Source organism: Toxorhynchites rutilus, chromosome 2 (assembly GCF_029784135.1).
Source record: "Toxorhynchites rutilus septentrionalis strain SRP chromosome 2, ASM2978413v1, whole genome shotgun sequence".
In the NCBI taxonomy this organism is placed as follows: domain Eukaryota; kingdom Metazoa; phylum Arthropoda; class Insecta; order Diptera; family Culicidae; genus Toxorhynchites; species Toxorhynchites rutilus.
In genome coordinates, this window is record NC_073745.1 from 308,561,878 (window position 1) to 308,585,023 (window position 23,146).

The window sequence follows — 23,146 nt, forward strand, 5'->3', positions numbered from 1 at the left end:
AAGAATAAGATGAAATGTAAATACATATTAGATATAAGATAGGTTTAAGAATTGAGTGTGATGAGTGTGATTGAGAGTGTGATTGAGAGTGTGAGTGTGATCAATGTCAACATATCCTCATATCCCCTCCTTTTCCTGAAGAAAATATGTCACCCTTCTAAACTCGAGTTGACCGCGAGTAATCGGTTTCCTATATTATTAACATTAGAATTAAGGAAAAATGTATATATACTAGTAACAATACAGTAAGGAGTTCGGCTCCTTTAAACCTATGTAACTGAGCCTGTAAAAATAAACGATTTAAATAAAAAAAAAATAAAAGAAACGTTGAGGTACATGACGACTTTTACGCCGCAGTATCGCTTGGTGCTACTGATTATAAAAGCATTTACAATGCAATGATTGATCAGTTTCATAAAAACGAAATTCCTTACAGGGATCGTCTGAAGAAATTATCAGAACAATGGACAGCGGAAGGTAGATCATTTCAAAGCACATTTTTCGCAGTTTTTTCGAGGAGCTGATCTGTTGAAGAAGATTCGATTTTGATGTTTCGATGCTCAAGTCTGCGCCAATGTTAAATCCCAGAATCTTTTCCAATTTATCCAATTTGACCAGCATTAACGTTGTTTCAGAAGCGTTTCCAGGATTCTACAATAGGAATGTACAAGATGTGGAGAATTAATTCCGTGCCCTAGAGATAAAATTACTAAGGAAATCACAATTTCAGAAAACGATCATGTGCAGGGTTGGTGGACAAAAAATCGATGCGTAAAAAGAATTGACGGTTCGCTCGTATTTTCGGCGCTTCGATGGCTTGTTTGTAACGTTCTCACCATGCCTCACTCCTCGGCAACTGTCGAGCGATTTTTTCTGAATATAATCAGAACAAAAATAAGCTTCGAAATCGGTTCAGCAACGATACGATGAACGCTATTTTAAGATCAAAAGATTTGGTCAAACATCTCGGCGGCAGCTCGAAAATTTTAATAAATGCAATCTCGATTCAGAAAAACTATGTATAAGCATCATTAAACACACGAATGACTGTAAATTTAGTATAAATATTTTTTTTATAAATCGTTTATTTTTACAGGCTCAGTTACATTAGTTTAAAGGAGCCGAATTCTTAAATGTATTTTTTAAAACTATACATATACAATTTTCCTAACACTATGGTTAGTAAGGTGGAAAACCGATTACTCGCGGTTTACTCGAGTTTAGAAGGTGACATATTCTTTCAGGAAGGGGATGGGATATAAGGGAATTGTTACAATGTTGATGATCACACTCAATTCTTAAATCTATTCGTATATCTATTGTATATTTACATTTCAACTTATTTTATTGTTTATACCAAGGGGGGCAATCGCTCGCAATGGATGAAAAGGAGGGTATGAAGACATAGGGACAATCACACACGAAGATCGATAGTTTTAAGGAAAACATATATTTGGGTCATGTAATCAAGGTCTAACCGAGCCAACACATCTCTCACCGGCACATTGGGCTGTCTTCCTCGGACCCGAAGGGAGTTTTCTAAATTCGATCTGGCGACAAGATACACCTCGCACGACCAAACAACATGCTCGATGTCGTGATAACCTTGACCACAGACGCAGAGATTGTTACTGGCAAGATTGAAACGAAAGAGTAGCGCATCTAACGAACAGTGATTGGACATGAGTCGGGAGAAGGTGCGAATAAAGTCCCGACTCAAGTCTACACTTTTGAACCACGGTTTGAGGCTAACCTTAGGGATAATCGAGTGAAACCAACGGCCCAATTCATCTTCATTCCACTTTCGTTGCCAGTTAGCGATGGTATTTTTGCGGACTAAAGAATAAAATTCATTGAAGGCGATTTGACGCTGATAAATATCGCCTTCAATTGCACCTACCTTTGCTAATGAGTCAGCCCTCTCATTACCCGGAATGGAGCAATGTGAAGGGACCCAGATAAAGGTAATGACATAACAGCGTCTGGATAAAGCACTCAAAATTTCTCGTATTCTCTCAAGGAAGTACGGCGAATGCTTTTCCGGCCTCACTGAACGGATAGCTTCGACAGAGCTAAGACTATCCGTTACAATGTAATAGTGTTCAACAGGTCGTGAGGCGACGCTGTCCAACGCCCAATGAATTGCTGCCAATTTAGCAATATACACTGAGCAAGGATTCTGAAGACTGTGTGAGGTGCTAAAAAATTCGTTGAACACTCCAAATCCTGTGGACTCATTTATAGTGGACCCATCAGTAAAGTACATATTATCACAATTGATACCCCCATACTTTTCATCGAAGATCGTTGGAGCGATCCTCGATCGTTGGTAATCTGAATATCCATGGATATCTTGCTTCATGGACAGATCAAATTGCACAGAGGAATTGATGTAGTCAGGGAAACAAACACGGTTGGGAATATACGAAGAAGGATCAACCTGCATGGAGATGAATTCATTATATGAACTCATGAATCCGGAGTGAAAATTTAACTCGATCAGCTGCTCAAAATTTCCGATCACCAATGGGTTCATGACCTTACACCGGATGAAGAACCGAAGAGATAATAAATTGAAGCGATCTTTTAGTGGGAGTAGGCCTGCCAAAACCTCGAGACTCATGGTATGCGTTGAGGGCATACATCCCAACGCGATACGGAGACAAAGATACTGAATTCGCTCGAGTTTAATGAGGTGTGTTTTGGCAGCTGATTGAAAACAGAAACTGCCATACTCCATCACTGAGAGAATAGTTGTTCGATACAACATTATAAGATCTTCTGGGTGGGCTCCCCACCAGGTGCCGGTAATTGTACGGAGAAAGTTTATTCTTTGTTGGCATTTTTTACTCAGATACCTAATATGGCCCCCCCAAGTACATTTGGAGTCGAACCAGACCCCAAGATACTTGAATGACATATCATGAGTGATCGGTTTACCCAAAAGTTGAAGCTTTGGTTTTGCTGGTCTATGCTTCCTAGAAAAAACCACCATCTCTGTTTTCTCCGTGGAGAATTCGATCCCTAGCCCAATGGCTCAGGTTGAAAAATTGTTCAAAGTATCTTGTAAGGGTCTTTGCAGGTCGGATTCGTTTGATCCTACGACAGACACCACTTCATCATCTGCAAGTTGTCTTAGGCTGCAATTTTGTGTAGGGCAATTGTCGATGTCGCTTACATAGAAGTTGTACAAAAGGGGGCTTAAACATGAGCCCTGGGGGAGGCCCATGTAAGAGACCCGACTTACTGCCGAATCTCCGTGAGAAAAGTTCAAATGTTTCTCACAAAGCAAGTTATATAACATATTATTCAATAGAGGCGGCAGACCCCGAGAGTGTAATTTGTCCGACAAAACCTCTATTGAAACAGAATCGAAGGCGCCCTTTATGTCCAAGAATACTGAAGCCATTTGTTTTTTTTCGGCGTAAGCCATTTGAATTTCTGAAGAAAGCAACGCAAGACAATCATTCGTCCCCTTGCCCCTGCGGAACCCATATTGTGTATCTGAGAGTAGGCCATTCGTTTCAACCCATCGATCAAGGCGAAACAAGATCATTTTCTCCAACAATTTCCGTATACAATACAGCATTGCTATTGGGCGGTACGAATTGAAGTCGGACGCGGGTTTTCCGGGTTTTTGAATAGCTATAACTCGTACTTGTCTCCAATCATCCGGAACAACATTATGCTCCAGAAACTTATTGAATAAATTCAACAAGCGATGTTTGGCCACATCGGGGAGGTTTTTCAACAAGTTGAACTTAATTCTATCCGATCCTGGAGCCGAATTGTTACAAGAAATGAGAGCAAGAGAGAATTCTACCATCGAAAACTCGGAATCAAGATCGCACCTATCTTGTGGTATATCTCGAACAATTCTTTGCACGGGAGCGAAATCGGGACAAACCTTTCGTGCAAAATTAAAAATCCATCGATGTGAATGTTCCTCGCTTTCATTCGATGAAGAGCGATTTCTCATGTTTCGAGCCACTTTCCATAATTTTTTCATTGACGTTTCTCGTGACAAACCTCCCAAGAAATTTCGCCAATAAGCACGTTTTTTACCTTTGATCAAGTTTTTAAATTGATTTTCAAGGTCTAAATACGTTTGAAAATTGTCAATGGTTCCTCGTTTCCGAAAAGCTTTAAATGCATTCGATTTTTCTACATAAAGCTTTGAACATTGGCTATCCCACCATGGATTGGGAGGCCTTCGGCGAATGGAGGAACCTGGGATGGGTTTCGTTTGAGCGCGAATCGCGCTGTCATGGATCAAACGAGAAAGGAAGTTATACTCCTCCAATGGAGGTAAACCATCTCTGGAATTGATGGCTAGAGCAATCGCGTCCGCATATTTTTTCCAGTCAATGTGTCTTGTGAGGTCATATGCCATGTTTATAGATTCAGAAGAATTCGACCCAATGGTGATGGAAATTTTGATTGGCAAGTGATCACTACCGTTGGGATCCTGGATTACATTCCACTTGCAATCTAACGATAGTGAATTCGAGCAAAGCGAGAGGTCAAGAGCACTTGGGTTAGCAGGAGGTTTAGGAACACGTGTTGTTTCCCCAGTGTTCAAAACGGTCATATTGAAGCTGTTACAAAGGTCATATATCAACAGTGAACGATTGTCATCGTACGGTTCCCCCCAGGCAGTTCCATGAGAGTTGAAGTCTCCCAAGATCAATCGTGGCTCAGGAAGGAGTGAGCACATGTCAATAAGTTGCTTGCGGCTAACTGTAGCTCTCGGAGACCAATACAAGCTGACAATACAGAGGTCTTTGCCTCTGATGTTTGCATGACAAGCAACAGCTTCGATCCCTCCAATAGGTGGAAGGTCAATTCGAAAAAATGAGTGGCACTTATTGATCCCCAATAGCACCCCTCCGTATCTGTCATCACGGTCCAAGCGTATAATATTAAAATCGTGGAAAAAGAGATCATCTCGCGAAGAAAGCCAAGTTTCGGACAGAGCAAAAACATCACAATTGAAGTTATGAATTAAAAAATTTGAATGTATCCAATTTAGGGATAAGACTACGACAATTCCACTGTAAAACAGAGATATCTCCGACCTCTCTATTTAAATTAGACATCAAGAGAGATGATCATTGCAAGGAGGGGCCTAGTATAAATAAATGAGTATTTTTTTTATGCTCAAAAAAACTTTTTTTTTCTCTACAACGAATATTTTCGATGGTACAGATTTATGGAAAAAAAATTACAGATAAGAATGATTGACCCCTCCGGTACAGATTTAAATGTGGCAACACTGATCGCGACCAGTGTTGCCACACGTACAGATTTATCTGGAAAGGTACAGATTTTTTCGTTATTTTTAGTACAGATTCTGTACGGTACAGAGTACAGAGTTTCGTCAAAAAGTATCGATTAGTACAGATTTTTTTCCGTGTGTGAAATTTCTTACATTCGAACAAAGCAACATTAAGGTACATGCCGATTTTTACGACGCAGTATTGCTTGGAGCGATTTTTTTTAAATTTTAGTTCATGATAACACAAAAAAAAACTATGTATAACCGTTATAAAACACACGAAGGACTTGCAAATCTAAATGTAGTATTTGTAGTAAATAAATGAGTGTTTTTTCATGCGGAATTTCTACGACGAATATTTTCGATGGTACAGATTTTTGGACGAAAAAGTACAGATGAGAAAGATTTTTAACCCCTCTGGTACAGATTCAAATGTGGCAGCACTGATCGTGACCCTTCAGAAGAGGTAGCAACAATTTTTGAATGTACACATAACGGTAAATTTTCTTTTTGCTTTTGCATGTTTTAATGAAAGACTCTCTTTTCCTGCCGTAAGTACAATTTGCCTATCATCAATGTTTTTTTTTGGAATTCCAACAAACTTTTTGTGAAATGTACCCCCAGGTTGTAATATTTCAGCAGTTACAGCAGTTACCTTATTAACGATGACAATGACTTTCGTACAACTTATAATTGAACATTTTATTCATACAAAAATAGGTCCACGAGCTACAATAACTTAATTCAAGTTTACTATAACTATACTCTTTTCTTCCAGTTGTGAGAATCCTACTCCGCTCCACTCACATCGAAGAACTTTATGACGTTTATCACCTTTCTCTATATATGGGCCTTGTTCCGTTATTCATTTACACTTACGCTCTTACTACAAGGGTGGCATCGAAAATTGTCATGTCAAATTCCAAAAATCGACCATGTACATTTTATTTATTGGTAAAAAAAATTTCCTGTGCAAAGTTTCAGCTCAATCGGACATGGTTTAGGGGTGCCTCAATGCGCTCAAAGTTTTGATCCCAAAATATTCATTTTCGGCCAAAATTTTCGCCCCGAGCTAACACCAGATCTATACTCAGATCTTTACGTTTTACGCATTTTGAAGTCATTTGGCAAAAAAAATAATTTCGATTTTCCTTTAGTTTTCCGTTTACACCGATCGTGAAGTATAAAAATGAACTCCGTGTAGTGAAGACGAAGGTAAAGACGAAAACCAGAATGACCCTGTGTTCATTTCCAATGACATTTCTGAGAGAAACGTCAGTTGTAATTTGTTTTTGACGTAGAACTACGTCTTTCAGGAAGGGTGCCAAATCAGGAAACAAGTCACGTTTTCATGAAATAAAATTAACGTTAATAACTATTTTCACTGTGAACGAATTCTCATGATTTGCATACCAATGGAATCGGAAATTCTCTAAGATTTGTTTGATATGCTATACATTAAAATTCGCTAAACTCTAAACGGTTTCAATTAATGAAAACTGGAAGAACATCCTTTTTCCCACAAATTTGTTCTGCCGATTTGTGTGCTAACCCTAACCGTAATATATAATATAATATAACTCGAACATTTCTTAACAGATCGGAAAGATGTTTGCATCAATTGATAGGAAATATTTCTACGCGTCTATCACAATTAATAAAATATTATTTTTCATGAAATGAATAATTGAATAACTGTAAAATGTCACGCGTTATCTAAACGCCCTAACTGCCAAGTTTTGATTGGTCCGATTTACGGTTTCCCCAACACAGACTTCAAAATCGATGTACCTGTGGAAATCCGCTCTGCAAATGTATATGCAAGTCTGGGGTATTTTTGTTCCCTCCGAGCTGTGTTTCCCTAACACGGACTTCAAAATCAATGTGCCTGGGGGAATTCGCTTAGCAAATACATGCAAGTCGGGGTTATTTTTTAGTGTTGAGTACTTTTGTACTCGCTTGTCGTTGTGCAGACCGGAATATATTTCCTAAAACGTACTTTTGAACTGAGAAGCCTGGGAAAATCGTCATTTTAGATACTAGAGGTGAATGAACTTTCGCGGTTCGAGAATTACGTAAACAGAGGGAAATGTAAAATAAAATGATCGTTTGATAATTCTTCCGTTCACATATTTTGGTAGTTCTAGGCATCATATCGAACGTAAAAGGACGTTTAACAAATTTATTTGTATCGAAGAACATAATCTATTACAAAAATTTCGATGCATTATAATATAATATTCGAAGTGGTAAACAAGTGGATTGCATAATGTAATTGCGTAGTTCTACGTCGAAAATATGCGGTCGTGTCCTAGATACAACCCCTTACAATTTTTTTGTTTATCCTCTAGTAGTGAACGATTCGTGTCGAATGAGGAATTTGTGGTTGAACAAATAACCCCGGTTTATATGACCCGACTGCCGGAGAACGTTCAGATATTCTACGAGGAGAGTGACCCAGCAAACATTAAATTGTATAACTTGACATATTCTAAGTCATATATAAAGTGGTATCGAATCACAATCGTATATAATGTCGATCAAAGTATACATCGTGTTTTTCATTTTTTAACACACACTATTTTTTTTTTCTTTCTTTATTAAAGAGATTTTCAGCCAAAGGCTGGTTCATCTCTAAAAACACACACTATCGTAAAATCAGTCTAAGTGACATCATATATGTATTTCATGCAGATGCAGTTCGTAAGCCACTTAAGCATATATTTGAAATCAATCTAGTACTGCGAAAAATCTTGTTATATTCTGTGGAGAATCATTTTACAGTAAGTTATATTAGATCGTAATGGAGGACATATCACATTATATTTTGAATTTGACACACCAAGATTCTTCTTATTGTTATTGAATGGTACTGATGCTCCTAGAGGAAATTTGGCGCTTCCACGTTTGTAGAGATTACTGTACCAAATAACACGCCTTGAATATATCCTGAGTGGGAAGCGTAGGAATGTGCAATTCCTCGCCATTTTTTTTATTTCCAGCGTCGCCCAGAACACACTTTCTAGGAGTTTTCTCTAATAATTGAATCCCGAAATATTGGCTATATTTCCACCTAATCTACACTCGATTGATTCCCTTGGCTGGTGGGAAGACGGGATGAGCGAAAAATTGTGCACACCCAATTACCACCTCAATCAAGTATCAATCGAAAATCAAATCAAATTTAACGCCCGACGTAATCGGCTTGCAATCATCCTCTCTCCGCCGTCGTTTCTTTATAGTAGGTAAACTTCCAGGAATCCTTCCAGACAGCAGCGCACCGCAGCCTGAAGAGTTTTCCGATTCACGCTTCACGGCTGGAGGCTGCCAAAAATCGTCTTCCATATCAATATGCACCAGCTCGTTTCAGCTCGAAACGTTCGATCGGCTGTTTGCCCCGTAGCTACCAGACGTCAGACGCCAGGAATAGAAGTGAAGCGTCGCAAAGCGAATGTTATAACATTCCATGCGGCATTTCACAATCGAACTCCTACGCATGACGAAGGCTGGAAAAGCTTGTCTGAATTTACCCCAATTTTCGTGACGAGAAAATTGTCCCAATCATTACATGCCATACTCGGGTGTGGAAGGCGGAGGTGAACCGATCCCTAAGGAAGATTGCTCGAGAGTTTGATCCCTCTTAAGAGGTAAGAAGGGGTTGCTCGGTGTGCGTTTCGGCGATGCCTGGCGATGATGATAATGATTCTTCTAATTTTGGAACGAAGTGTGAAAAACAAGGTCTTCGGAGAGGGGGGAAAGCACCAAAGGCGCCGAAAGGAATAGCAACGTTCACCACATGGAATGAAACAGCAAAAAATCAATTAAAACAAGGGTTAAAACGGTATTTGACTGTTAAGCGGATTACAGTTTGTTTTTTTTTGCTCCCCGCTTCGCCGTTTAGTATGTTCCCCTTTCACCAAGGGAAACGATGGAAACCCTGGGGCAACCAATTAAACATCAAATCCGTTTGGTGATTTGCTTTATGTGGTTAATGGAAAGTTTCACATTATCGAGTGAACAGAACTGTCAATGAAGAATATGTGGATTCATCTGCTGATCACAATTCATAATCACGGAAATGTTTTACTTTTCACTACGGATGGGTCAATGACTGTTGAGTGATGTAGTTCTGATATCGCTCGTAATTTAAAAAAAGATTTAAATGTAGATATTCATTTGTTATTTGTTTTTACAGCAACAGAAATAAGAACAGTACGAAAACACAATAATCATTGACCTATTGCGAAGCAGCGGAATGAGCATAATGCTCCGCAGTAAAAGGGTTAGATATAAACAAACTCAGTTATCATTTGGTTTTCATAAAATACACATCTTCATTCGTAAATTTCTTCCTTTTTCATTTGTTCGTATTTTTTCGTGCAACAATATACTGGTACAAAAATTTGTTTTGTCTTTTGACGTTATCCACGAATCAAGCAATTAAATTAATTAAATTAATTAAATAAGGCAACCGTCACTCCAAATGCTTCTTGCTACGGAATATGCGCCAACACTGGGAGTGTCTGCTTGGAATACAAAAATTGTCTCCCCTCTGGTACCGGATCAAAATAGATCGTGTCAAGAACCTTATTGAACTAACTCTTCCGATTCAGCTGATCCCACATTTTCCCATTCGAAAACCTCTTCCAACTCTTCTGGTCGGTTCGCTCGGAATAAAATATAAACATAATACATATATCAAATTATATATCTAATTAGCAAAATACTTACAGTTCGTTCAGGTTTCTTAAAAATGGACCAATCTTAAAAACACTGTCTGTTAAGATGAAGGCGGAAGCTAGTCACAAATGGCTGCCACAATGGCGCTCATTTCTTCCCCTCTCTCACCCCTCGCCCGAAAATCAATAATTTTGCGAAACAGTGTGAGGAAAATGATCGTTTTCGCACACTTCCCATCCAGTAATATCAACCAAACTCTAATCGATTACTCACAAGATATTAAATTTTCATCTGCTGTCGCACTGTATAGTGAAAAACGTCGGAATACTCGAGCTAGTGCTCTGAAAGTTAAATTTTCATTTTTCAATTTTCGGCAATGGTTTTGTTTGTACTGGTGAAAGCATCGTTATTTTTTCGACACTGATGCCAGACAACATCATCGAAACAGCTATAAAAACCACTCAATAAAATGTGATTACTGAGTCATAGCGTTTCATGCCATGAAAAGCAATAGAATAAAATTGTGTTGATATCAATACAATTATTATTTTTACGTTTAATGGGTCTATTATGTGAGTTTAATCAACTTTAACATTGGTTAAGCAAATTGTATTGCAGAGCTCGGAACACTGCCACGGCTACCTATGCTTTCAAAAACAGTGAACGGAAAAGTATTACATTCGATCAAAATGTCTCGGCCAACGAAGAGAAGGGTTAAGGCTCTCCAACGTCAATATGTGAAAACAATACGATCAATGAAGGAAAATATTAGGCGGCTCGCACACAGGAGCAATAAGCAACTAGCAACTGTTAACATGCAATACGCAATATTATCGCCAATGGATTATTCCATTTAATTTTTGTTGATCTCGCACACCGACGCAATACGATATTGCTGTCGCCTTTACAGAGCAACACATGTCGCTAGCAACAAAGCGTGTCGGTTGAAGAGCAACTTATCGCCCATATTTTGACAAGTTTCGTACATTAGCCGATTGTTTGCATAATGTCAGGGGTTTTTATTGCTCTGGTATGCGAAGAACAACAAAATATGTTGCCTGTTGTATATTGCGTATTGCAGTTTGCTAGTTGCTTATTGCTGCGGTGTGCGAGCCGCCTTAAGGAATTATCAACATCGAGTTCCTATGCGGAAGAACTTGTTCATACCAAAAGAGCCCCAATTCGCATGTGTTATAATTAGCTCATGTTACGCTCGCGTATAACCAGAATTTTACTTCATATGCAAATGCACCTTCTATATATATTTATATTTGCAATTGTTCATCGGAACATATCGTTCATACATTTTACTTTAGTATTGAATTGTTATTTTTTTCAAATGTATTCAAAGACTTGTGTCAATGAAGCGCCACACAGTCTGATAAGTGAATTGATCTATTTACGTGTGCTTTGCTCTTCTCTCACAAACACTATAACCCCATTTTTACACGTGGATTTACCTATCCTACTACAATGGCTAGCTTCCACCTTCACCTTAATATAACATTGCGCCGCCAATGAAACTTGGATGAATGAACATTGAGAATCTTGTTGCAAACATTTTTCTCTCTCACTCCAGAATATTTCTTCAAGATGGACATATCTATAGGCTATTAACCAGGAAGATACTAAACGCCCATCTTTTTGCATCCAACATAGAACATCATGAGCAAAAAAATCCTAACCTAGAATTTAAAATGAGGGGCTTCGCGCCATACTGCAGCAGTGATTTTAGTTGCAGATCGCCAAATGTAACTTCCGGATGAGTATCGAACATATCGTTTACCAAAGGAAACTATCCAACGGAATCATTGGCTTTTTCTTTTTCTTCTCCTTCTTCTATTTGGCTTTAATAGGCTTTAAACTTCACAGTTCATTCGCCTCTAACTGAATCATTGGCTACAGGTCATTGCAAACGCTGAACATATTTGCATCAATGTTGACTCCAAACAGTAAACAATGCTTTCAGGGTTCACGCGCGAGCCTAGCTTTATGCGGCTAGCGATGTCCGGTAATCGGTCGATTAAAGGATTAATCGATTAATCGAACACTTTGTACATCGATTATTAATCGAATGAACACTGTGCAACCGATAATCGAAACGAATGAATAATTTGAGCCAATTAATCGATCCAAATTCAGAGAAAAATAAACCGGTGAGATCACTGATATTTTATTTTTTTAAAAGGTGTTTTGATTACATTGAATGTCCCATGTAGTGTCTAATTCCACCTCGCAAACATGTTTGCAACGGTCCGCATGTCTTTTGTCAGTGAACTTTTGCCTATAGGGTAGGAAAGACGGACACCCCTGTATTATAGATAAATTATATTTTTATCTTAGACTTTAATGATGTACAAACTTGCAATATAGTGTATCAATACCTTTGACACTTACTGTGTACATCTAGCTGGATTTCTGTTAAAATTGTAAATAAAAACAAAAAAGTAATCTACAAAGAGCAGCTCGATGTAAATTTTCGTCTGCAAGAAAATAAAGTTCTCATTGCTATAGAGTAATTTTTTGGGGTATTTTTCGTTACGTAAATGTTTTACCATCACTTCTCTTCCAGTTTTCTCATTTTTACTCCAGAAATATTGACGAAAATAAAATACTAAACAAGTCGGGTAAGACGGACACTTCACCGACAAAAGCAAACATTTTGTTTTGAAAACAATTTGATTATCTACTCCATTTTTTATTAACAGATTCCCACTAACTACGTTTGCAAGTGCAACCACATGTCATGGACGAATCAGCAGAGCGATTTTTAATACATAATCCGAATTTGTCATTCCGAATGCCGGAAGCTATTTTGAACATGAAAAAATGAGTAAAATTACAGGCCCTTCTAGGTGATTTTAGTCTAGCCTTTTTGTTAGATCATTTTAAGGCATATTTGAAGACCTCCAAAACTTATCGAGTACATAAACTTGAATTTTCAGTTGGTGTCCATCTTTCCCGCCAATTATCCGTCTTTCCCGACTCAATCTTATTTTTTCAAAGATGCCGGACACATTCATTTTTCAAAATTTCTGCCTCAACGACAGATTATATTAAAAAAGAGACCTAGACTATCAATTTGTGGTGAAATAGCTATATATTTTTTGTGAAATTCACGAAAAAATCAACTTTTACTTAGGGTGTTCGTCTTTACCACCCTTCCGCTATCAGAGATCGAAATTCTCGCTCGGCTGCTAGATAAGTAGGGGAACTTTGGGTAAGACGCACCACCATTAAAAATGATGGAAAACGCACTTCCTTTTTCCATTATAAATACAATTAAATGTATTGTAGCACCAAAAACCACGTCTATCTTCAAAAAATAATTATATATTAAAAACTGCATGCTTTCATGCAACTTTAACCGCTTCTGTCATAAGACTTTTGAAGCATTGAAAAACTTATTTATTTTTTTTCAAATTCCAATACATTCACAAATGTTACCAGAGTTATCAATTGAGTTTGAATAAAAAAATGTGAAAAAATAATTTCTTTTATCAATTTTATAATCCATCTCATAATGGGGCACATCGCTCCAATATGAAAATGAACAAAAGAGAGTTAGTGAGTTCCAGTGTTACATATTCACTCAGATATGTTCTGCAATTGTTTTATACCCAAATAGTTTCTGAAATGCATAAAACCATTTTCAGATATCTTTTCTTGTATTATGTGATAAGAACCAGAACGAACAAAATTATTTCAATGTTTCTTACTACTGAAATCCATACATTATTAAGAATAATACGAACCTTAGAATAAAAATAAAAATTCATAAATACAAAGGCCAAAAGTCTAGCAACACAGTTGTGAACAGCGGCACGTAGCAATATATTGTTGATCAGCGGCACATATTAATACGCTTGTAAACAAAAATATTGGACTCAAAATTCTTTGGCGTTTTCAGCGTTTGATAACAAAAATGCCTCGAAAATTCATTATCATCTCGCCCGGACTTCCCCTAGTACTGAAAATATGGAACGAAAAATCAGAGCTAACTTTACCAACGTTAGCCTGTTTAAACAGCGTCTAAACGACCTGCATTTGGACAGCGTCTGAATTGTAAAACGTCGTTTAGGTTTTTTTGACGTAGAACTACGTCTTTCAGGAAGGGTGCCAAATCAGAAAACAAGTCACGTTTTTATGAAATAAACTTAACGTTAATAACTATTTTTACTGTGAACGAATTCTCATGGTTTGCATACCAATCGAATCGGAAATTCTCTAAGATTGGTTTGATATGCTATATATTACAATTTGCTAATCTCTAAACGATGTAAATTCAAGAAAACTGGAAGAACTTCCTTTTTTTTCCATACATTTGTTCTGCCGATTTGCGTGCTAACCCTACCGGTATTTCGAATGCATATAACTCGAACATTTCTTAACAGATCGGAAAGATGTTTGCATCAATTGATGGTGTAATAGAATTATAGGACAGATAGCTAATTCATTTCCTGAGTGTATCCGTTTATTGCATGTCTCATGTATTTCTGATTTGTGTGTATTCCGTTCCAGCTAGTTCCTTAAGAAGCTGTGTTGACAACCAAGATGGTGGAGTTAACAGGTGGCTCGTAATTTACACTATTTAGAAAAGACGTTTGAGAAATGGCAAGACGAAAAGTTTGTATTTGTTTATGTTATTACTTACGTTGGTATGGTTACATTTGATTTCGTCGAAGGTATTTGAAGCAGTATAATAAATAAACAGTTGTCGTTGAAAATAGTAAAATGATTATGATTCCGCCAGCTGGCTCGGCTAATGAGATTCAGGGAGTGCTTTGATCGTGGTACCGCCACTGGCGCATAATTTGCAGCTTTGTATTTTGTGCTGGTTCATAACGAAAATCAACCGTGCCGGCGAAACTGTAGTCAATGTTTAGTGTTGTTTGGATACCATCTATGTAAATAAGTTCAAACTTACGGGATAAGTCCGAACGTCAATTCTGACATTACGTTTTATCTTCCACTTCACTTTCCTTGTTGACAACCATGTTTTTCAAAAAATAACGGTCATTCGTGTTCAGACCTGTACACCTCGTGGAAGGAAAAATCTTAAATACTACTATACAAAAGAAATTCGATCATTTTATTCGGTAATTATAATGGGAAATATTTCTACGCGTCTATCACAATTAATAAAATATTATTTTCCATGAGATGAATAATTGAATAACTGTAAAATGCCAAGCTCTATTTAAACGCCCTAACTGCCAAGTTTTGATTGGTCCGATTTACGGTTTCCCCAACACATACTTCAAAATCGATGTACCTGTGGAAATCCGCTCTGCAAATATCCATGCAAGTCGGGGGTATTTTTGTTCCCATCGAGCTGTGTTTCCCTAACACGGGCTTCAAAATCAATGGGCCTGGGGGAATCCGTTTTGTCAAAACATGTAAGTCGTGGGTATTTTTTTTTTCCACTGAGCTGTGTTTCCCTAACACGGACTTCAGCATTATTGTGCCTGGGGGAATCGGTTTTGCAAATACATGCAAGTCGAGGGTATTTTTTGGTGTTGAGTACTTTTATACTCACTTGTCGTCGTGCAGACCGGAATATGTTTCCCTAAAACGTAACTAAACTGAGAAGCCTGGAAAAATCGTCATTTCAGATACTGGGGGTGAATGTTCGTTCGAGAACAACGTAAACATGAGATGTTCAATAATTTCAGAGGGAAATGTAAAATACAATGATCGTTTGACAATTCTTCCGTTCACATATTTTGGTAGTCCTAGGAATCATATCAAACGTAAAAGGAGGTTCATCAAATTTATTTGTAAAGAAGAACATAATCTATTACAATCGTTTCGATGCATTCTTAAATAATATTCGAAGTGGTAAACAAGTGGATTGCATAATATAATTGCGTAGTTCTACGTCGAAAATATACGGTCGTGTCCTAGATACAACACCTTACAATTTTTACGTCTGAATTGTAAAAATTACCCAAATTAAATTAACCCATCTCATGTTCACTTTACGATGAAATACGATGTCAACGCATGTTTCCATGCAATGTTTTCAGCTGTACCGAAGAAGTGAAAAACCATTATCGGCATCAAGAAGTGACTGGAAAAAAAACCATTTTTCGGCAATCTGACTCGCCGAAAAATAAAAATCGGCCTTGTGTTTCTCGCGAGAATCGAAGTGAGCGTGTAACATTCTCTCGCCACCTATATTCTCAACTATTTTTCCCTATGGGCGAAATTGGATGTTTTTTCATTCAAATCGACAAGCATTTCAATCTCTGATATTTACTGTACTCAATGGAATTTACTTTCCGAGTAAAAAGGTTTTTGGGAATGTGTTGCATTTTAGATAACTTTTTTCGGATATACTTCTACCCGTAAACAATATTTTCTACGATTAATACAATCGAAACAAAACATCGCTCTCCTTTGACATATTACTATTTGGCGGCCTGTTTGCAAATAAATTTTAATGGATTTGAACAAAAATATTAAAAGCATGTCGAAAATATCCATGCCGCATGGTTTCTCTTTGGTGAGAAACGCATAAGCATATCTCTTCGTATTGATTCAGTCGGTTGATCAAACTATCGACTGATAAAAAACAGCAGTGTGCGGGGGCTCTTAGCCAATATCGAGATTTGTACCGAATATACTTGATCAAGGAAGTTATATGGTGATCTACATTATCATCACAGGTGTTTTTATTATTATTTTTACGTGTTTTTGAGATATCGTGAAGAATAGCAGTTCTCCCGGTTGTCTTGCTAGGTTGGTAAGTTGGGGATGTTGTCTCGGTTACCTTCTCAGGTTTCCTAAAGATAACTCTCCGTCGTTGTATAGAGCCCAGCATTGGTCCCTAGGAGGGATTTTGATGCGCGCTGATTGGAGGGCGCAGCAGGAAAAAGTCGGGGTTAACGTGTTAAATATCTAATTACTAAAAATTTAAAAAAAAAAACAAAAATAATCAAAATTCTAAAAATCTAAGAATAAAAATTTTAAATCTGAAAACTTAAAAATTTAAATATTTAAAAATTCTAAAATTTAAGATTTTAGGATCACATCACTTACCGCAGTGAATCCTGATTTTTAACCATTCCCACTAACAACTATTCCTTCCATGATAAACGCTAGGGAACCACGCTATAGAGGCGACCCTTCTGGCCTTCGGGCGACGAATATCATACTAACATTCCTTCCCTTCCCCTGGTGACTGTAAGGACGTGGCCGGCGTCGTTATTGACCGTTTAAAGCTCGAATCACCGAAAATTGCACAACGAGAATTATTTGCTAGTCCCAAGCGTCATTCTGTGTGTTCTTTGTGCAATTTGGTTGGTTCAGGTCAATCACGGAGAGCAACTACGAATTGTACAGTCTACCCAAGCTCAAGCTCAAGCAGTGTGCGGGGGCTCTTAGCCTTAAAGAGCAAAAAGGAAAGGGCAGAACACGGCATGTTAATTGTGCCTACACTTATTTCTAAAAATGACACAATGAAGTATCCAGCATCACTTTCAAATTTTCTCGTATTTTTGTTGTTCTTTCGTGTTGTTTTGATTCAATCTTATTTATCAACAGGAGATTCGACAAAATCATAATCTGTAAGCGTGTTTCGGGTGAATGTTACACAATCCGTTCACGTGCACAAAACGAGAAAAGAGTTTTCTATATTGAGCGCGAAACTAGAGCAGCAATATGATGAGCCAGCAACAATGCTGGGGAGGTGAAACGAGAATTGTAATAAGTACCTTTTCGAGTAACAACTTGTCAATAAGAGAGACCTTGTAAAGCCCTGCGAGCGATAAGTCATGAAATACATCGCCGGTTTTGTTAGATTCTATACGCGTTTTCGTGATATTGAGAAGTACAGGAGTTGCTCCTAGTTATAGAGATCTTATAGAGATCCTACGCCGCAGAGGATTCGAATACATTCGATTTTCGGGATTTCGTTCCACATGCGAAATGTACTGTCTACCCTAGCTGAAGCTTCATTCTTAAAAAGCGCCTCTGCTGGACCCTCGGATGAGAACTGCTTGTTAGCTGCTGAGCAATTCCAAATGAAATCGACAATTGACAAAACATGAGTATTTTTGATTCGAATGAATGTTTGTATTCCGTTGAAGGAAATGTGAGTTTTCCACAGCAATTTGGATTTTTTTTACTCAAGCGTAACTTTTGAAAAGGGCGTATCGATTTTAGTAGGAGAAATCTTTGATAATTTATATCTCAAAAGCTATGAGTCGTACTGAAATAGTGTCTTAGAAAGAGTTATAGAGTATTGATGTCTAAACTTGAAAAAAATATACACTGCAATATCCAAAATACATATTTTTTATTTTTTTTTTTCATATAAAATAGAAGTCATGTAGAAAATTTAAAAAATGGGCCCAAGATGGTAAAACTATTTTTGACAAACTTTGTGGAACATCGAATTTTTATGAATTTTCAAAGCTTCGAATTTTTGTATGTTAACAATCGTTTTTAGCCACAAATTATGATTTCTGATGTGATTTAAAACAAAAAAGCTCATTATAAATCTTCTTCTAAATGTAGCCATTCTCGATATATTTTTAAAAATATTTTTAATTTATTGTCTTTTTTATAGTAAATATTCCCTTTTAATATGTTCGTCGTGTTATACCGTCATGTTCATGAAATTTTATGAATTTGCTTATAATTTCAACAACTTTCCCAAATACATCATCATGGTAAAAATATATGTTTAGGAGTAACGTTGAAAATCATTTGAACACATGTGGGTTAATATAAAACGTAGCGATATTATTTTTTTATCTTAATACAAACTTTTAACATGCTATACATGTTGCGCCAACAGAACAACATTTATAAAAGGAAAAAATATAATTCTCTACAATTTGGTCAAATAATTCCTATATTTATCGGAGTTTAAGAGATACTAATAATAATACTAGAATTTTTAGCATTTATTTTTATCAACTAACAATTTTGTTGTATATAATTTAATTTTTTCATTATTTTCTTATATTTCTATATATGTTTATTATATGTATTTCTTGCTGCATTGTCGTTAGAGTACAACTTTGCTGCTACTTCATTCTCGGATACAGGTACAAAAGAATGATACTTTTGGGTACCTGGAATTTGTTTGGTGTTATCATACATGCTACTCAACTCTTCCACACCCTGATCATATTCTTCTTGTGACATATAAGAAAATGACAATTTTGTAAGATAGTCTTCTTTTCGCTTGCTAGCCCAGTCAAATAACGTTTTTGCACTCGTAATCGGATGTTCATGCTGCCTAGCCAAACTAGCCCTTGTTGCCATCCGTTTTAATGTACCACCAATTGCATCACAAGGTCCTTTGCCGTGTGATGTTGCAAAAAAATGCCATTCAGCGTCAATGTCGTATTTCGATTTAAACTGACATAAACTCGCAAAATTTTCCCTATTTGTGTCATGACTTAAAGCTTCAGATATAACTACAAAGCTTAAATTTGCAAGAGAACCTTTTTCATCTCTATAATAAACAACGAACGGATGGATTGTTGCTTGATCATTGTTCCAGTGATGACTTTGAACTTCATCTTGAAGCACAAATGAATAATTTTCGGAAAAATCGCAAATCACAACAAGCTCATTTTCTTGCAAATTAGCTTTTATATTGTTAAGAAATGTGGACTGTTGTGTTTAAATGTAATCATGAGTAAGTAATTTTTCTATTTTTTCGCAAAAATACGATACAAATTCTTCCACCGGTTTACAAGAGTTTCTATGTCGCATCGATCAGTAGAAATCCATTGTGCATAAGTGATTTCAATTAAATTGCGTTCCTGAAGCTCATCTAGGAACCCGTTTCCAAACTCGTCCATTGTTGGGCATTTTTTACATTCACGAAGGTAACAGTATTTCGTTCTATTTGATATGTTACATAGTATTTTTTCCATATATTCTTTGCATTCAATGTTAAAGGAATATTTTTTGAGACTATGAAGCATAAGATTTACATTTTCATGGAATGTACAAACACAAACGTTATGATTTCCTGAACTACTCAGCAATTTGCAATGCTTCGGACGCATTGATGCAAAAGAGCTAAATCCAATTTTGCAATTTGGATTAAGTTGCTTAAATCTGTTGAAAGTTTCCCGTAATGATGTTATTAATAACCTTTTTTGGATGTGTTGACGCTTCCCATCTTTGGCTACAGAAACATAGTTTCTTTCTCCAGGTAATGATCGTCGTCATCATAAAATTCCGAAACATGATTTTTAACATCTTCACTTAAACTTGGTCCATATTTGTTATGTGGTGTCGACAATACACCTTTTTCATTTGCCAGTTTTTTGGCTTGAATTGCCATATGTTGGCAATGTGTGTTATTAAGGCCAAATTCTTCTTCCATTTTTTGCACGGACCAAAACTTAGGTAAAACTGTTAAAATTCAAACTTTTTCTGATCTTGTTGTCTCTGTGTGGTCAAATTTCTCTTTGAGCAGATTAATAATCTCATCAAACTCTTTTGCCTTTTGTTCAAAGTTCGACTCTTCGTCTTCTTCATGTGAAAAGGAAAATAGATTTCTCTTAATACCTATAGAAATTTCTTTGAATTTTTGTTCGGAGTAACTAACCTGTTCAAGACTTTTCGTCATTATTGGTGAAACGTTATTATCGGCGATTCCCTTGTTGAATAGCTCAATGTTGTACGTTCGGGAATACTCTGATATATTGCTGTTTTCGGAATCTTGCGAAGATGCTGAAACGACTGAAACTATTAATGGTACTTCTTCTAAAGTATTTCCTACTGCTGCACTGAACTGCTCCTCAGTATTACACTGCTTTGGTTTGGAAGAGTATACAGATAAACGGCATGATCCGCAAATTTTTAAAGATGTATCTAAAAAGATATTGCATCCCATTCACTTAAGTTTATCAATCATTGACACGGTTAAGAAACGCTTTTCAGATGAACATTTCTTACCGTTTTTCGGAAACGGGTTCGTCTACAACACGAAAAAAAAATTTTGTAGTCCATTGTGGTATACTGTTATTCACTCTATAATAAACTGACCAGACGTCCCGCGTTACGCGGGACAGTCCCGCATTTCAACAAAATGTCCCGCGTAAGATTACGTCCCGCGAAACGTCCCGCATTTGGCAAAAGAAATGTCCCGCGATATCAATATATTTCAATATTACAATTTGATCATGTTGATTTTATTAAATGGATGAACCACAAAAAAAACTATTATTTGACATACTGTTCAAGAGATCTTCCAATGCATCCAAAGATTAAAACGTTTAGCTGGTTTCATCGCACCGACAGTGGACTTTTTGTTTAGAGAGTGTCAAATGGAAACGACAGCAACAAAATTAGAAAATGTTTTTTATAAAAGTCCCCTATTGATCCGCAGGGACCAACGTGAGACAGACGAAAAGTTCATCTTTGGTCCCCTAGCTCGGTCAGGACTTAACGTGTTAAATAAGCCGGAATAACTAGTGAATACGGGACAGGAAGAGACAGGGTTGTTTGATGAAGTATCGTAAATGAAACGCTTGGCGGCCTTATGGAAGTTGGCCGGAACCTCAACTATGGCCGGTGAGAAGATATATGTCAGCGTGTTCTTTTACCTTTTCGTGGCTTTGGTTGTCGGCTGTCTCTCCATTTTGACCATTCGCCTTAAAGTTTTCTGTCGGTCTCAGCTGGGGGATGTTGGGAAGGTTGACGGTTTATCTCCAGCCGATCCATCCTCCTGTGATCTTTTGACATAATGGACGGATCCCAGGTTCAACCACATCACCTTCGCAACTTCCGGCAAGCACTTCGTACTGTATATCTCCCAATTTACCATATGACTCGAAAGAAGAGCGGCTTGGACATTCCCTTCTCGTTTGTCAGAGAATGACCTTCTTGGAGAACTTGATGTGGGTGATATATTCGTCGCCATCACTTATCTGGGGAACGTAAAGTATACGGTCCCTTGCATTCGTTGAATCACAGCATCAAGTACGTTTTGTCTTTCATTATGAGTACGAAAAGAAGTTTTCCACTTCTTTAACCGGAAAGAAGTTTTTCACCGGTACCTCAAGCTACTCCTTCTGAATGATTGCTTGCTGCTCAGATACGGTCGGTCTCGTCTGACGCTTCCGCATAAAAATGTCCATTTTGGCCAGATTCTCTGTCATCATTTGACCGGTTGCTACGATCTCCCGGCTTTAGGAGCGGCAGAGAGAGGATATTGTAAATACCAGATTGGCTATATCTGGCGGACACAAAGTGCCTCAGAATGTCAAACTCCTTCGCTGTGGGGTGGAGCTGGCAGTATGAAAAACTCATCAAGTTGCTTGACAGTGCTGCTGCTGCGAATCAACAGCCTTGAATCATTTTTGTTGTAGGCTTAATAAACCTAACATTTAATTTAATTTGTTCCATTAAATTATCTTTTGTAGCTTTTTTTCATCGTCATCCGAAATTAGTCCATTTTTTAATGCATATGTTAACACTAAAATCGATGAAAAATGGATTGGATTTTTCGAGCATTCCATTGTAGAATTTGAATCGTGCTTGCCAGACCTAAATGCTCTGTCCGAGTGAGAGATTTTCAGGCGTCAACAAAATCTAAACCACCGAAAAACCACGACTGAGTGATTACAGGTCAGGTTTAATTGCTAGGACACATGTTAAGAGTTTCACGAATAAATGAGACTCTCTAAACTATGGTTTATGTTCACATAACGTATATACATAACGTTTCGTTTTTTCTGTCCCGCGTTAGACCTCTGATCATCTGGTCACTTTACTCTATAAGGAAGATTGTTCGACTGATGAACGATGTTTGAACATGAGTAACTTTATATACATTATAGAGGTACTTTAAAGGTACCTGACTTTATATACCTGTACAGAGGTAGCTTAAAGATACCTGACTTTATATACCTATACAGAGGTAGCTTAGAAATACCTGACCTCAGGTATAATCTAGGCATAACGTAAACAAGTTAATTAAATTTGTACCCATAACGTCCGGTTGAATCAACAAGGTGTATTTGTTGTTGGGATTTCAATTCTACTGTTCGTGTTTTGATTGTGTAACACGAATAATATTTTAATATCGCTACGTTTTGTGTTAACCCGCATGTCTTCAAATGTTTTTCAACGTAACTCCTAAACATATATTTTTACCATAATGATGTATTTGGAAAAGTTGTTGGAAATTATAAGCAAATTCATAAAATA